The 18,591-nt window shown below is 38.4% G+C and overlaps 1 protein-coding gene and 1 long non-coding RNA gene across 3 annotated transcripts in view; one reads left to right on the top strand and one right to left on the bottom strand.

Moving 5' to 3' along the window:
- The window catches only part of LOC132909026 (CCR4-NOT transcription complex subunit 6-like), a 464,578-nt gene that overhangs the window by 143,150 nt on the left and 302,837 nt on the right, over positions 1 to 18,591 (top strand). The window lies entirely within an intron of this gene.
- Positions 15,815 to 18,591, bottom strand: part of LOC132909054 (uncharacterized) — a 517,795-nt gene continuing 515,018 nt past the window's right edge. Inside the window, exon 3 of the long non-coding RNA XR_009658485.1 lies at positions 15,815 to 16,222. This is a non-coding gene — a long non-coding RNA (uncharacterized LOC132909054). The remainder of the gene's footprint in view (positions 16,223 to 18,591) is intronic.

Below are 18,591 nucleotides of genomic sequence, written 5' to 3'. Positions count from 1 at the left end.
TTACCATCGTTGGCGTGCATCTGTCGCAGTCATCAGAATGCAGAAGTTAGGGAATTTTCTCAAAGTTCCATAGTTCGCGTCGGGGTCGAACCTACTTTTGAAAGAAAACATGGAAAATTGGAAGTTTTAGCCTCCGGAAGAGTAACTTACCTTTTTCGACAGTTAAGCGGAACTCGCATCGTTTAAAAAGAATAAATGATCAAATAAAAATTTCAGGTTCGATCTTTGGAGAAATTTCCAACTGAGCGAGCTCTGTCCGAAATTGCTTAATCGATTAGCGTTTCGGTTATCGTGCACGCCAGCTTAAAAGCTTATTGAACGTGGCAGTTTAAAAAGTCAACAAGCGATAGGAGGAATTGAAATAAAAGAAGCTACTTCGAGACAATGATCTAAATGCCGAAAAGGTCTAGTCTAAAAGAAGTTCATAAGGATCACTTGCTTCTATCGTTGTTACACGAGAATCCGCCTTAAGAGCAACACTGAATTAACTCAAATACTCGACAAAGTCGGCAATTTGAAGTGTAAAATAGCTGTAATCGCGAAATATCGTATGCAACAATCGATTTCGTTTGATGAAAATGATTTCCCCTACTTTTATACGATTAATGCGCGTTGCTGAAATAAACCGATACTATTAGGTTGATACTATTAGCATTTTTTGTTTTAATCCTACGACGGCTAGAAAACGATCGAAGATAAAGACCATAAAATATAATAAAATAAAAAAATATAAAAAATAAAATTTGACAGATGAGGTTTCATGTTTGTATCAACATCGCCATATAAAGCAGCTGCGTGCAGATAGCGAAAGACATTTTTGGGACAACCTAATATAATCTCACATTAGAGAAATATAAGGCTCATTCTGCTTTTGCCCTCAGTGTGCCTCGCATTAAGTATAAATACTACTCGTACTATTCATTTCATCGAGTTTAAATACTACTCATTTATAGTTAGATGAGCAGTTATTGCGAGAAATGTAGGAACGTATTTATATTAAATGCATTGTATGACGTTTCTGCGCATGAAAAAGAAATGAAAATATTTGTTGAAGCAATTTTCCTTCGAACGATACTTTAAGGCCATCCATATTTTCGTAATACTGCCACCAAATATTTGTCATTTTCAAGATCTACCGGTATTCGCTACTTAATTAATTCCAACTTAGAGGATGAGCACAGTGCAGACGGAAGATTGCGCTACTTATGGGAAAATCCACGTCCTTTCCAAGTAGATGCGTCTTTGACGCTTTGTTCGGTGCTTCAATAGAAAATGGCTTGCCATAATAAACCTTGGGGCTTGTGTTCGCCGTTAACTATGTAAGCTTTTAAGGGTCTCCATCATCTTCTAGCTTCCCCTTTCACGAATATTCAAATTGCTCTGCAATCGAAGGTGTCAATGTGTCGGTGAAGATGACTACAAAAATTTTAACAATAATTTCTATCCGCCGTAATATCTAAATTTAATTAATCAAATGTAATTAGTGAAAAAACGAATAAGAACATGTTGCGAGTTTATACATTTAAGTGTAACAAATAATCGACGATGAGCCAGAACGTGAATATCGTGATTATTCGAGCTAAACAAAATTGCGTTTATACTTACTGCATATGTTGGAAGAAAAACAGGTAAAAGAGCGTTTTGTGTTAAGGAAAAAGATGGTCTTTAACAGAGAAGTTTGCTTGGTCCATAATTAAGGATTTTTATTGTTGGAATACAACGATATTACACGCATAGGCACAAATACTCCTACGCAGACACCCACACAGGTCATACTCATTACTGTATAGAGAATGGGGTTCAAAATATTTAAGGGATCATGGATCATTACCTCCTAATCAACAATCTCCATAGTTTGTTAATTATATCACTCGCTTATATACATTTGGTTCTGTAGTTCTGTTTAATAAATATCACTAAAATATTATTTTAACATAAACATTGTGTCCTCCACAGATTATTAATCTTCACTTTAAGATTAAATTCTAACATTTATTGCGTTTCAGTTGAAGCAAGGTTATCCGACGGCTATAGCAATAGATAGGAAGATGTTCGAGATAGCATTGATGTTGCGCCTTTTTCTTCGACGAAAGTATCCAGTAAAAATATTACTCCAAAAAAGAACCAATACTCGAATACTAAAAATTGATTATAACTGTCATCGTTGAATGTTCCTTTCCTTATTTGTTTTTTTTTTTTTTTTTTTTTTTAATAGTTTATTTTGGTTTTCTTTACAATTTGTCCTGAAGGACATTTGGTAAAGTATTATATCTTATTTATTGGGGAAAAAAAATAAAAATGGGCTACCCCCAGCGGGGTGCCATCTTCGTGTTTGCTAGGTTATATCTCTTATGATCCTTTCCTTATGCATTGGAAAATTAATTTAAGAAAGAAGAAACAAAGTTCTATATCGTACGGTAGTTAATATAGTTTAGAATATTACTGACATCAGCCATCATCTGTCGAACGATTAGTTTCGAAAAAGATATATTTATTTAAAACTCCGTATCGTGTTTCTGATTTCAGCCTTCGATCACAGAAAAGCGATTTATATAATTTTTCCTTAAAGGTATATTTTCCACTGATATCTTTTGATATTTTTGAACATTTTATTTTCACAGAGACCCAAACCCTATGGACCGCGATATTAATTCAAGTACCTTCGAATTCTTTGTTGTTCGTTTCATTTCTATATAGTTTCTTTTTTCATTTATGTTTATGATAATGATTCACCCACGCGTACGTAGTTATCAGCGAATACGAGTTTAAATTCAGCTGAAAAATTACGCTTTCGAGAAATTTATTGTCTCTGTGGTTTGTTTTACGCTTCGCTATTAAACACAATTAAAAAGTTGATTATTCGACTATCGCGTGCAGGATTAATTATTATAACCTTGCGGTGTTCTTTTACGTACGTTTACACTTATAACAATCTCTTCTTGTAATATATTTTAATTCTCCTCGAACTACTTACGCGTTGCATGTTGCAAAATTAACGTGGCCTTGGCAAAAATTACTACTAATGTGACAATGCGACTCGCACGAAACCATACCGCTATACCCAGTGCTCACGCTATTACTTCCCACCATTTTCCCCGTAAGTTGTAGATTTGCGAGAAAAATGGAAAAGGACAAAGTTTCGGTATTTTTCATATCCAATACACGATGACCTCGATAGATTTTTTTAATGTCCCATGATGGTTTCGTAATGACGAAATTACGAATATTTTCACTCGTTAACGAGTGACTGCAACTTCTTTTTATCACACGCAGAAATAATTGCTCTTTGTTGACGACTAATTAAAATAAAAAAATAGTATTTGTTTCTTTATTGACAAGTTTAACGTGTGTAGTAATAATATACAGCTAAAAACGATGGAGGTAGTAATTTAAAAATTGTACAAAAATACACTGAAATTGAAATAAAATACAAACGTTTAATGTAATTACGCGCAAATAGTAATTCTTTCTCTATTTTAATTTAACACTACATTTGTTAGCAGTATGAGTTTATTGTCGCGAGTTGTCTTGACACTAGCATTAGATATTCGCAGGAATCAGTAAGGAAGCAGGTAGCTAAACAATGTTCCCTCGGTAATTTATGGTTTTCGATAGTGAACAAGGGAAGATAACGCACTGTTTGGTGTCATCAAAACCGGACTACATGTCCGGAGAGAAAAGAACACGGGAAGTTACAAAGTTGCGTGCCTTCCCATAAAAAACCGAGTGTCAGCGATTTCGTAAACTTCTGTATGAGTTTGTAAAAGACGCGATTCTTCGTTCGCTTCTCTTTGCAAATTAATATATAGAGTATATATAAAATAATATATAAAGCAGAGATTGAAAATAGTTGTACCACAATTTCGTCATGTATCACGAAACGGTTGTAAATCTTCATTTTGAGTAAATTTTATGGGAGAAAGAAGTTCCTCGTATCGGCTCTTGTATCCCTTCTACATTATTTATTTGCAAGATAGTTTCAAGATTCGAATCTCGTATGAATTTCGTAGATTTGTAATTGAAATTTTACATTTCGATAAAAACGATTCGTTATACATTTTTATCGGCAGAAAACCAGAGGCAAGAGGAATAAATCGCAATTAAATAAATAACAATTGCAATAATATTGTAATCTTTGATATGTAATGTACAGCACAAAACGTATTTATAGCTATGCGATATTATACTTGGAATTGATACTTAGAAGGGAGGATGAAGTGGAAGGACAGACAAATAATAGCAAGATTCAGATGTAGAAACGAGGCCAAAGCAAGGGAATACTGGAAAGAAGAGGAAGAAAAAAGATGCAGACTATGTAAAAGGAAAGAAGAGGACCTGAGACACGTAATAGAAGAATGCGAAATAACGGGAGGACCAAAGGAAACAGAAGAAATACTAAACGAGACTGGAAAAGGACTAATGGAATTAAAAATAATAGTGGAGAAGAGAAGGGCGATACAAGACGGGGAGGAACGATAATAAGGAAGCACAGCAAGGAGGCAAAAGCCCAAAAGTTGCCATAATTTTAGAGATAAATTATATAATGGGGTGCAATATAACAGAGTGGATAATAGGGGAATTTAGATAGATATAAGGGAGGAGGCAATAGGGTGATAACGCCGTAAGACTGAGAGAATGTAAAAAGCGCGATAGGTAAACGAAATGTAAAACCGAAAACTCGTCCAAAGCCGAAAGGCACGGACAAAATAAAAATAAATAAATAAATAAAATAAATAAAATTAAGCAGTATAATGACCCAAAAGTTGCCATAATTTTAGAGATAAATTATATAATGTGGTGCAATATAACAGAGTGGATAAGAGGGGAGGTAGATACATAAGAAAAGAGTTTTGATAGATATAGACAAGGAAACGAGTTTAGACTTTAGTTAGATAGATATAAGGGAGGAGGCAATAAGGTGATAACGCCATAAGACTGTGAGAATGTAAAAAGCGCGATAGGTAAACGAAATGTAAAACCGAAAACTCGCCCAAAGCCGAAAGGCACGGACCTAGTAAAAATAAAATAAATAAAATAAAAAATAATACTTAGAATTGATGCTAGCTGTTAAGATCGACAAATACGCCAACACATATGCTAGTGTACTTTCACAACTGTATTATTATATATTTTTATTCTACAGCTGTTTAATGATATATTTAAATTTATTAATTTATTAATTTCTTTATTAAATTTATTAATTTCGAGATGAAAAGTTATTTTACAAATTAATTGATCAAGCAATCAGAAGTTACACAGACTCGCACAGGTTTTTTGCAAGAAAAATCTGTGCCGATATATTTGTTCGTTACCGCGTTTACAGATTTACCGAACATTCGTAAAAAGAGTGTTTTTTCCTCTTGTGAGCCAACCAAAGACGTAATCGTTGCTAGTTAACTGGTTAAGGGCGGCGATGAAAAGTCTCCTTGGCGTCTGAGATTTGCCGAAACTTTAGTCGCAGTTCAGTTAGAAACGCATGTATTATCATTGTTCGTAGTAAACATTCATCAACACTTCCGTTGGAAATATTAACTCGTTGACTGAGAAATATCGTCAAATTGATCTCAGTGATCGATCAAAGTGATCTCTTATCTGGCAGTGGCATAAATCCCGCTGTGTCGAATAAATTTGTTAAAGCTAGCGGCCAGATTTTTACGTTAACCAAAGCCACTAAATTTTAATTTATCGCTGTTAAAATCTTTTTCATAGCCGACGAAACGATTCGATTGTATTGTTGCTTTGGTTGGCTGTCGGCGGTCGAACGAAATTGGTCAAAGCCTGGCTGGAGAATGAACATTTTCGAAAGTACTTCCGGTCGTATTTTACAGCAGGAACGTTGCAAACATTTATGAACGCGCGTAATCTCGCCGGCAGGATCGCCAGCAAGTAAAACATCGTAGTAAGTAATTTAAATTCAGTTGATTAACAGTTGTGCTGGCTCGTGCGCAAAAATACGTACATCGCTGGGTAGATGGGATCGCGAACGTCTATATTTCGAGCATCGATTAAAGTTTCTTTGGCCTGGCGTTATCAGTCTGCGCAACGTATTCGTCCTGCACTCGTTGCTTTATTACAGAATGTATCAAACGGTGATTGGATATCGCGTGATTTAAATCTACTCGGCTCGACCCGTGATCAGCAACGTAATTATCGGACGCATGCGAACTGAAATTGAAGCGGCTCGTTCGGCCACGTCCGGATCTCAATTCGCGAGTGGTATTCTTCTCGACTTATCTGTACGGCGCAGCACGCCACGCCACGCCACGCTACGCTGCGCTATTGCTATAGCAACACGGTATACAGCGGAAGAGCGTACCGCGATTTATTGTAATAAATGTTGGGGCGGCGCCGGTTTTTCTTTAAAAAAAAAAAAAAAAAATTCCAAGGCGCTATCGAAAATAATGGCGATTATTCGAACCGATCGCTATACTATGCCCTACTGTGGCGTATTACGGTGCCGTACGCGTCTATGGTTGCGCGTTATTGAGAACGCAGCATTGATTGTGATTGGTGTGCAGGTGCATCGACCTGACCGACGATTGATTTCGCACTTGCTTTGACACGGCACGCTTTCATCATTCGCTACGGGCTAATGTAATGAATGATGATGTTGATGCACCATTAATCACTCTGCTCTATACTTTTACGCATAAACAGCTTCCTCTCTCTGCACAATTAGCTTGTTTCCTCGGCATACTCTTCTATTTTTATTCCTATTTATTTGGCTCTCATAATACCAGCTTCATCTCGCTCGCCATTTCCAACTAATCGACCATACCTTTTCTGTACTCCACATACGTATTGGAGAAAACAAAATTACATAGATTCGCGAACTTTAACACTGGACTGTGTCAATGTAAAACTATGCGCGATGTCTCGGAACAAATGGTATTTTAACCACTTTGGTACATCAATAAAATCGTCTATATCGATCGAACGCTTTGAAATATATTTTCCATGAACGTTGTTCGTGAACGTTAGATAGCGTCGAGATATACCAAAGTACATAAAACATTCCCTTGATCATTCGCAAATCCAAAATTGAGCCGTGCCGGATATAGATGTTCATCCGAAATCCTTTGCGTTTTTTCGTTGTACGTAGATTCTCTCACTAAAGTATGCAGCATCAGCCGGTACGGATGGTTTAACTTTAATGCTATTTAAAGCAATAATCGCGTGAAATTCGCGATACGCGATTCGATTACGATCTCATCAAGTTTATTAGAAATTTCAGAGACCAAGCTGGTCTCGCGTTATTTCCTGTCGTGCCGCACCGCGATCGATAGTTACGTAACTATCGATTCCGTTTGACGCAAGTAATCCGATAAGATTGTTCGCCGCCAACACGTTTTAATTCACGTTAATCCGTGGCAGTCGAACGGCGGAAGATTTAATCAGTGACGGTTTTAAGGAGAATCGTTTTACCCGATTATTTATGGATGTCACGGTGAACGCTGGCCACACGCGCGTGTATGAAAATCGCCTGAACGTGACGATCTGTCGGCACGTTCGACTTTCCGCCTACAGAACCGCTAGGGATTATTGTCCATTAGTCGTTGCGCTGCCGCAAATCTGCAGAAACCTCGAGCAGATGGTTAATATTCGGACGCGGCAGCACATGGTCGAGAATTCTAAAAATTTCCGCAAACTATATATGGCCTTCGTTATTTTTACTTCGCATATTTTACAGCGCGTCGTGGAAAAAAACGTGGCCAATTAACGTCACGTAACAAAGTCAAAATATGGAAAATAGACGACTAGTTGTCTAAACGTAGTTCATTCGATTCGTCAAGTCGACCGAGCGTTACAGTTTATCGTATTTTACGAACGCTTCAGCTTCTTTCGATTTCGCGAAATTTCGTGAAATTGAGTAAACAGCGATGCAACGAATATCGGTGGAATCGTTGGAATTCCCTTTGGAAGCCGCGATATCGAAAAACGGAATTCGACGATGTAAAAAGGAATCTTTGGTAAAACGTTGCGTAAATGTAACAACGTTGATGATTCGTGGGTTAAGAGCAGGGAATATTTACTCGTCGTTAATACACTTGGCTGCGACAAAGTCAAGGCTACCGGCGCGGAGACTAATGTAACAGCGTTTCGACGTTAATAACAACTTTTCTCTGCTCGTGCCATCGCGGTTTCCTTCCCTTTTCGAGTGTCGGTTGATTGCGAGATTTCAGCGAGCTATTCGTTTCGGTGGTACGCGTGCAAAATTCAGCGCGGCTCGATCTATCGTCTTCTAACGATATTCCGAGCGCTTAAAACGAGAACACCGTGCTGACATGGCCGAAGAGAAAGGAAGAAGGAAAACTTCAATCTCCGCTCTCGGTATGTCGTTTCAGACGAGAATTCGCGTGCTCGGTGGTCCGTAATAAAATTAATGGAGCGTAGCAAGCGTCGCGAGGACGTTCTCCTTCTTTCCCTCTTTCCGTTTCCTTCGGCAACTTGCGCTTAAGCGATTCGATGTTTCAATTTCCGCGCGTTCATTGAACAGCTTACGCATGTAAATACCGCCAGTTGCCGTAGCGATTCTGCGGTCACGAAGCACGCGCGTGCCTACGCACAATTGCCTGCCGTGAGTTCCTAAATTACTTTTAAGCTTCTTCTTGCCGTTGTCATTAAGCGGACTGGCGCAGACAAATCGCTCGAAAGTCTGCTCTGTTTCTTTCGTTGCGCGAAATATCTTTTCGTAAGCATCTTACGAGACCGTTCTGCGATTAGATCCTTGGCAAAATACTTATTTTCGCGTCTTGCTAATAGTTTGTTATCCGCGATCTAGCAATTCTTAGAAACAATTTTACCTGCCACGTATTTGCTTAATAATGTTAAGAATATAATAAATAAAATAAATATAAGAAATATACGATATTTTTTCTTCTAATGCAAACGAAACGACAATTCCTATGACAATTAAACGGCTGAAGACGACACATCGTGTTTGTATGAACATTGCCAGATAAAGCAATGCTTCGTATAATGAAGCTGCGTGCAGGTAGCGAAAGACACTTCTGGGACAACATAGTGTATTTAGTTTGTTTAATATCGTTACTTTCGTAATTCAGCAAAAAATTTAAGAACTACTGGTTTCGACGGAAGACAAGTTGTAATTTGTCGCAGGGAGAAGGATAAAAGTTGTGAAATTGCAGAATCGTTCGAGTTAATTGTAGGAAATATCATTGGAACGCACAAAGGAGAAGATCGCATCGGATTTGAGGAACAAAGAGGACAAGGTCTGTCTTGTTAAAAATTAATTACATGTTATTGTCAGGAGAAGATTATTTATTTCATATTATTCATTTTAACTTATTGAAAAATTGCTTATTTTAGGAATCTGTTAAAAATCTACCGTAGGTATAATTGAACGTTATTGTTAAAAAGAAATTATTTGTTTTCAAGCTACAATAAATAGTTCCATTCCAGTAGAATAATCAACAATAATCAATAATCTATATGTTTCCATTCCATGCCAATTTTACGATCGCGTTATAGCTTTCCTACCTGGTATGCACGAACCCTCGACACTCGATTCAAAATTTAAACCCTCGATCCTCGCCCTCGTATCAATTTTACATAGTTTTCCAGTGAAAGATTGTATTGCTGGACCATTTGTAGGGCAATTTATCTGAAACTCTTTAACCTATATATTTTTTTCTATTCTTTGTAAAGAATGCGGAATCCGCATAAAATAATTCTAAGAATGAATTATTTGTCTCTGCATTTCATCGATTTGTTACCATTGTGGCACATTGACATTAAGATGCGAAACTGAGGAACTATATGCCACATACGTATCGTACGTTTAACCCTTTGCGGGTGTGATTCGACGTCAGTTTTTATCCGAGGAGCTCCTTTGTCCCACTCGACATTTTTTCAGTCCCACCTTTTTTTATGAAACGTGTTAAAGGATGCAATCCTGGAAATCGTTTCTAGATACATAATGCTCTTAAAAATTACAAAATACAACAATAGTGTGAATAAAACTGATATTTAAGTGAACTTGTTTCTTCCTTTATTTGTTTAAATTGTCTTATTTTTTAGTTAAGGTAAATTTCAAATAATACAATTAAAAGTGTTGGGAACTGCTGGTGACAAAATTGAAATAAAATTCCGGGTGCAAAGAACCTTGTTGAACAGAAGAGATTCGTTGTAAGTAAATAAACGCGCGTGCTAACTATTTTACATCCGACTAATACGCTAATAATTAGCGAGTGAGAAAACAGTTAAGAGCCGTTGCAATATGCCATTAGGTTCACTTTTGCTGACAAAGTAGAAAAGGCGGATATTCTTCGCAATAATAGACAATAATAACAAATTTATCGAAGAATCGCTGGTTACTCGACTTAAGAAAACGGCTTGTACAGTTTCGAAAAGTAACACAGTTTGTTTAGAAACAATGACGATAAATTCAGAGAACGCGCGGACGAAGGATTTAGAAGTGGCGGCAATGAGTATAAACGAGCTGCCATGAAACTTCATTTAAAACTGAGAAAAATGTTTAAGCGAAAACGTTACTCTTTGGGTTAATTCGCGGAGATTTGTGAGCGCAGATTGCTGCCAGCGATGAGAGAAAATATCGTCGTTCTCGGTCCTATCAACGCGTAAAACGACGCACATCGAGTATATCGAATCTGTCGCGTGTGCCTTCCTCTTTTCGCGGACGAGCGTTGGATTATCTCGGGTTCGGAAACCCGCTTGGAGAATTGGATGCTCACTGGTACCCACGACCTCGAGACACTCGACGTTTTCACTTGTCTTAACACATTTCCGACGGATTACGTAGCAGCGTTACAAGCACGTTGCGTTATCGACGCAGTCCTACACTGTTGGCTGCCTCTTTTTCCCAACTAACGTTTCTCCCTACTACGCTAACGAAATTAACCGCGTACTTTTATTTATCTATTCGTGGAACGAACCGTTTCGTACAAAAAGCATAATAAGTTAGGAGAAATATACATATACGTATACGCATACACGCTCGGCAAAGTACATTCTGAAATTTGACTAGCACTGTGACCAGACGCTACGAATTATATCGGGCAAATTTGAAATCAACGCGAATGTGTATTTGAGAGATATTTGTCAACGTCAGACATTTACAAAATATTCATCGCAATCGTGCATTCAATAAAAAAGTAGTATACAGTACGAATAGATGTCGGAGGAACATAACAAGCGTTGAAAATGTAGGAATTCTTATTGAGTTGTAAAATACGGAACAATAAAACGCAAGTACTCAACGACGTATCACGCAACTATTGAGAAATTAATTCTATTTAACTCTAATATTGGCACGTATCTTCCATGCGATAAATCTCAAGACCCATGCATACTATTTTTCTCTGTATCGGAGTCTCTTGCATTGAAATTGCATTGGCAGGAAATATTCAGTTACATCCATCTGAAAGCTTGGATTGCCGTATAACCATTTTCCGCATCCAACTTTAAAACACTCATTAGTCAGTCCCTCCACTTGCCTGTAATATTCAAAACTTAGACACTGGCGAGAAAATGTGCACACGAAATGTTAGTGCCTGCAAATAAATGTGATTTATTTCCGAAAAAATTGGTCGCGCATCTCGGTATGTCATATTTTGTCGTTTCTTCTCTCTTCTATTTGATTTTCTCGTTTTATCCATCGACGACATAACGCGTGTCGCTTGAAACTTCTTGCGAACGAAAGTTAGAAAGAAGTTTAAACGTTGCGACGAGAATGTAAGAAACTAGCAAGCAATGGAAAAACAGGCGGTAACACGTTCGTTGGATTTTCTTTCGATAAACTAACTCGGCCAACCTGCCTCGTTATTACGATTACTTTGATCGGCAGATCGAAACGCTCCACACATTTCTCACTCTTCGTCTTTCAATCGCGTTTTTATTAGCATTTTTGCGCCCTGTTCCGACGCTTCATAAATATGGCAGTTCGCTTCTCCAAGAGCCACACGCGTGTCATCGAATCATCGTGAATGTTTCAAATGTAAAATTCAAAATTCTTGTTAGAACGTGTTCGTCACGTTTGTTTTTCGCCAAGTGACAAAGTAGCTTTCGTCGGTCCCACGAGCGTTTGCAACTGTCGTACAATGAGTATGCAAAACGACGATTTCTCGGCTAATTTCGCCGGAGAATCAAACATATGGAAATGTTGGAATTTTCTTAGGGTCGATGCAAGCGGTAGTTTTACGATAAGAAAGTGCGTAGAGACGCGTGTAAGTGTGTAACATTGGCGGAACGCGATTGTGACGTGTCGGAACATTATACAGTAAAATCTCGATTTCTCGAGCGTTTCTTATTCGAATGACCGACTATCCGAATAATATTCTAAATAAACTCGATTATATCATGCTCTCTGTGTATTCCTCGATCAGGTTGACGTTTTCAATTTATAACTAGACGTGCGAGCGACGAAGAATTATTGAGCGAATTAAAGGAACATTTAATAGGGAAAATAGCGGTGAATCACGAATAGACCGTGGATTTATAGGAAATTTCAAATTGCAAAACTGCACATAGCGCGTAAGAAATATAGAAAATAATCAAAGTAAAGTACTTGTTGTAATATTCAATCGGTCAAGTAAATTTCTACTTAAATTCCATTTGTTCGATCAATTTTATACCAGGAGGAATTTGCATAAAAATTCGCGGTCTAATCACGAAACAGAAACAACCAGTAGATTGTACGAAGCACAGAGGAAAAGTAATCGATAATCCTGCATACATACACGCGTACTAATGTTCATAGAAATTCCTAATCTGCCACTTTCGGAAGATTTTAACGACAGATTAGAAGATCAAAAGGAAAATGCTAATGTCTCCGCGTTACGTAGCCGATAATGTGCAACGAATGATCTGTGTTATGTTTTAAACGCGGTATGCTACTTGTGCGTATAAGTACCTATCAATAACGTTGGTAATATTTATTTATTTTCGAGTATTATATCTGTCCATTGTCCTTGTCAATTACGATTCACGTCATATTTTTCTATCGCTCGTTTATTTGAAATCCTTCAGAAAAACAGAAGTCATAATGTTAGTAGTCCTCTATCGATTATCCTAAAAATTCGATCAACCGATTTTTCTCTCGTTAATTAGTCGGGTCGATCGAGGTGCTATCGCGTTGCGTTGGTTAGACGAAAAGAAGAGTAAGGGAATAAAAGGAGGAGAAGGATAGGAGAAGGGAGAGAGAGAGAGAAAGAGAGGGAGAGGAGGAAAGAGAGGAGCCATAACTGGAGAGCGGCACAGTTATCGTATATGGGCATAGATCTCGCTTATAATAACCGCATGTACAGCTACGTACGTTCTACATAGTCTATCACGTACAGACGAGATCCTACTTACTGCTTGCAAGGCTTAAAGCTACGTCGCCCTGGTGCTCAGCCTGTGTCACTGATGACGATGACGGACGACTACGACTGTAATTTCCGTGGTAACGCCCCATTGGCTAGCAATTACTCGCGCGAAATGAAGCGGTCAGTTTATGCGTGCTGGCCGGACGATGGTGCTTAACGAAATTAAAGACGCCAAGTGAATGCGCGTCGTGAGAACTGCTGGAAATTAAAGGGCCTGGCTGACGTTGGCCTTTGCATATTTCATTCGACTTGGCGTTGCTCGCGCGGATAGTCAGTCTAGAATCGACGTGGCGAATAACGATTTCGCAGATGGTGCAACGTAAGATTAAAGAGAAAGTCGGTATTAAAGCTTCCGCAACGTTAACGGAGAAATTCCATTCGACTGGACACGCGATTGTTCGAATGCGTTTATTAGACTGACACGGGCCGCCGCGATCGCGCGATTCGATTGCAATGACATTTATCGTTCCGCACGCTCGCGAACGTCGCCACGTCCTCACCGAAGAGGATTTACCGTCGGGTAATTATTTTACACGAGGCGATAAGAGCGCTTGGAAACTGGGTTACGAGCACATGTTAAAAAGTAAATTAACACGTGATAGTTTTACGTAAAATTGTCTAGGAGTCCCGAGAAGGATGAGTTTTGACACGGACGAACATTTTGTTTGACATGGTTGCCTTGGAATATGCAAAGCAGTTAGCCCTGTCCGTTATGTTGATACCGTGTTACCGAGTGCAGTATACACGCGCGTCATAAAATGCCATGTACAGCCTATGTGTACTGTTATGTAATTACTGAATCTTTCCGATTGCGAATATTCCGTGCATGTATATTATTTTTATCCTTCGAAATGCTGCTATCCGCCGCATAAAAAACATACGTTGCTGTGTTTTTTCCACGAACTCGTTTTTACGATCGGCTCCTTCGTCGCTAACGACGCGATCCGCGTAATTGTACCGAAAGCATGGAATTGTTGCATAATTTAATAGAGCAAGAGTATCGGTGTAATTTTGAAAAATAATTACGCGCCCTGGGTAAAGGCAATATCGTTAACGCTTAATCAACATTCCCAGTTTTACGTATCGCGGCTCGAAATTTCCCTGCGATTCGCTGGAAAAATTTATTTAGCGCACGCGTATCTGCTGCGAGAATCTCGACCGTGATAAACATAAAGAGAAACGTAATCGATAGATCGCGTATTTTTATGCAATTTCCTATTTCTATTACCGTAACTAAGGAAATGGAACCAGCATAAAGATTTATTTCAGCCATTAAAGCAAATCGCTACTTTACTTTGAATATTTTCTGCCATCTCGCGCATCACTTTGTACAGTTTCGCGCTTCTAAGTTTCCAATAAATAGCTAAAAATCCGCAGTCGTGTAATTAATTGGCAAACGAAACGGATAATGTCCACTGTGCACACAGTCAAAGGGAAACTACCGGACAATCGTTGGAACGGTTCTTCCGCGCTTAAAATTTCGCGAATCCTTTAATTCCTCCGAATGATGACTTCGGACGTCCCATTGGCTGCGTCGTAAACGTCGGCATTGACACGTTCTGACATTGGATCGGCCAATTACGCTCAAATTACCCGCCGTTCTGCGTATTTCACTCGCTCCTTCTTTTTACTGTCGACTCGCTTCTCGACGCTTACCGGGCGTTTATGCTAGCTAACCGTGCGGTGGACGAATCCTGTAATTGTTTAGCGCCGCTTAGTCATCGGAATGCGATTGAAGAAACAGAATTTGAATAACGATATTAACATACATCTCATGTCAACGTAATTTATTACCACGTGAATTTACAGAGTTTCGCGGCTTAAAGCGCGTACGAAGAACTTTAGCAGAGACACGTACTATCATTCGCTTGGTATCGAGTATTGGAACATCTGCTGGTTTCGTACGAGACGCGACGATTAACCTACAGTACCGAGAAGACGATTAACCCTTTCATTGTTGAACTTGGTCGTTGTACGTCTGAGAAATAAAAATTATTAAGCTTATAATTGGTACGACGAACAATTATGTGTTTTGAAATGTATTATATATAGAACTACCATATCAGTCAAATTGTCTGGTTTTACAATTTTATTTTAAAATTCCTACTTCGTGTTATGTTTTTTCCCGCAATGATGTAATGACTTTCGCGACGATAACTAAAAGAATAGTATAATGAATTTTATTTTCTTCTTCATGTATTCAAACTGAAAATTTCCAAATTCAGCAATAGACACAGCACAAGAGTTAACAACCACCAAAACTCTCTAATTACTCAACTACTCGACACGTCGGAACAGTTCCGCAGGCTAAAAAGACATTACACCTTAGACCTAAGCACTAGATTCAAGTAGAATCAAACATACTATAAACAACTATTAATCATGTCATAGTACCACGTCAGACAAATTTACTTAAAATTCTCTAACGAGAATTGATTGCAAAATAAACGCAAATAAAAAAAAAACTGAATATAATTTTGTATCAAGGTTACTTATACCAATACCAGCCAAAATGACGGGTACTTGTCAAGGTGTAAAAGGGTCCTGCAATTTGTTTATCGAACTCCAATTAACCAGTTTCCTCGTTTTGTACAACTTGCCACACGTTTTTAAAATTTTTACCGCGTATCATTCGATACGACGATATCAGTTATCAGGAAAATTCCGGATCGATCGCTAGATCTCTAGATGCTAACACTAGGAATACCACATCAGTTAAAACGACTGGTTGTACAATTTTATAAATGTGCCAACCCTCGTTTAGGGATCATGATCCTAGATGGATTAATAATACCAAAAATGTACTACGTAACATGGAATTGCCTCTGTAAGAAAGTAATAAATCAATAAATATAAAAATATTTTATTATTAATTACTTTTTAAAGACTTTATTTTCACTGGTTTTGGTAGAAATAGCTTCGTGTTAGCTATCGATAGATCTAATGTTAAACACAGATAGATACGAGAATATAAAGTTGTATGTAAAACAACCTCTTTATGTTGTGCGAAACGATCAGAATTTTATACTAGTGAAAGATTATGCGTAAGAAGTAGAAAAAACAAAGATTTGTTAAAGCTATTTGAAAAAATTACGGTATTATAGTAAATTAGAATAATTATACCTCGACAATTTTATTGTAAAGATTAAAATAGACAGGGTGCTTTAAGAAGTCCACTAAAAACCTGTATCTGTCTTATAAAATCATGCGTAGTATAATGAATGAGTGGCGATATAGCACAAGGAGATACTCGCGACGTTTACTCGACATTTCGAAGCGGAGCGTGTCAGCCGACGACGATCGTTTTAAAAATCTTGCCAGCTAGCCGAGACACGAAGCGTGAGCAGAGCAACTGCAGTTGTAGCTAACGCTGTCGCAGCCACTTTCGACTCGTGTCTGCACCGTTAATCGTCCCACTGGTAAATTATCAAACTCGATGCTGTGTCCAATGGTTACGGCTAATTGGAGAGCTGTAAAAGCTGTCTATTAATGACAGATCTACGTATGAATACCGGCCTTCGGTGACCTAATTTTTGACATCGTATCAGTTGTTTGATCTTGGAGTTACCGGGAACTCTTCGATGTACGCCTGCAATACGAGACATAATGTTCATTAAATCATACGGAAAATTCGTTTGAATCGTATGTAGCGAAAGCTTTGTAACAATTAATCATTTTCGCAATTACTCGATATTAGGATGAAATCCTTGTGTGATTTTCATCGTACTCGCCGAATGCGGAATATTGTGAAAGGGCGGTTATAAAAATGTACCTATAGCTAATTAAATTTTTTAGACAGACAATACAGCGCACGCGAATATAGCCATAGCTGGTCCTTATTCGATAGATTGTTATCTTTTTCAATATTACGATTTAATTTAACCGTATATATCTGGCGGAATAGAGGAGCGAGGGATTAAAAATTTTAACAAATTCGCAAATTTCCGTATCACGGCCCGCATAGGTATGAGGGTTCATTTTAAAATGCACAGGCCGCTGGAGAAATACGACAGAATGCAGGAAATGAAAGCCACCCGGAGCGTTTCATGTACATTGAATGGACGGTCGAATTTCGATTTGCCAAAAGGAGTTTTTCGACGTTAACGAGCTTTTCCACGTAGCAATTTAACGTTCTCGCGTTTCTGCTTTTCTGTTCGCGTATACGAACATCGGACGGAGATCGAGAACTGCGCGTTACGCTTCTGTATCTGGTGTCTGCGAGCTGACCTCCGAGTATTCCTCGATATAAACATGTTTTACATTTCAAACTTTCACGATGGCCAATGGACGTCGTGTTTTCGATTTTTCGGCATAAATCGTGCGATCAGCCTGAAATTACATTTGAAATCGAAGAACAACTTTCGCTTTGATGAGACAATGGCGAACAGCCAATTGTTCACGGAGTACACAGAGTACTCGCTGTGTAAAAATAACGACGACACGGCTCGAAGCCTTCAGTTTCGCATCAGTTCTGAAAAAGTGAACTGCAACGTTCACGAAATATCGACGCAAGAGTGCAACGTATAACACGATTGGTCCCGAAAAAGCATGGCATCCAACATGCTGCAATTTACAGCAGATAGATTCCTCGATCGAACGTCGGTCATCAAACCGATGACAGATAGCGATGGGATCCGAAACACTTCGAATCGCTACCGATTTGTGTGTATATGTGTGAAAAAATTCGAATCACTTTGAACACGATTCGAAATTGAAAACTCGCGAAAGTGTCGATAAGTCTTGATCGTTTTGAATCGTTTTCTTGGGAATTTCCATAGGTTTCGATAGCTTGGCGAGTATTCAACGTCTTACGAGTTTCTTGATTACTTTCGTCCAAACAGCATTGAAGAAGAAAGAAAGAGGTCGTATTATCTTAAACATCAGATCACCCTATAAGTAATCGTTGATTTTCGCGCATCAGATGAAAATAAAAAGCCAATCGATGATGGAACAGTGACGAATTTTCTCGTACTTTTTATAGTTCATCATTCTTGCCTGTCAATTTTTACTGATTCTTCAATTTCGTGAAACTCCGATAGTATCAACTCCCATTGTTTTCAACTGAACTGTCAGAAGAGTCGCGTTACTTACGCGAGGACCCGATACATCGATTTCAAGGCGATCGAGACTTTGTAGACTTCGAAGCATCAAAATCTACCAAGGCCAAAGAGTCGCAAGAATTTTAAGCTTCGAACGACGCTCGAAGCAATTGAGATTTCTACTCGAATACTAATACGAAGCGGTT

Source organism: Bombus pascuorum, chromosome 7, assembly GCF_905332965.1.
Source record: "Bombus pascuorum chromosome 7, iyBomPasc1.1, whole genome shotgun sequence".
Taxonomy (NCBI): domain Eukaryota; kingdom Metazoa; phylum Arthropoda; class Insecta; order Hymenoptera; family Apidae; genus Bombus; species Bombus pascuorum.
Note: the sequence above shows the minus strand (reverse complement) of the source record. Positions and strands in the feature narration are given on the sequence as shown.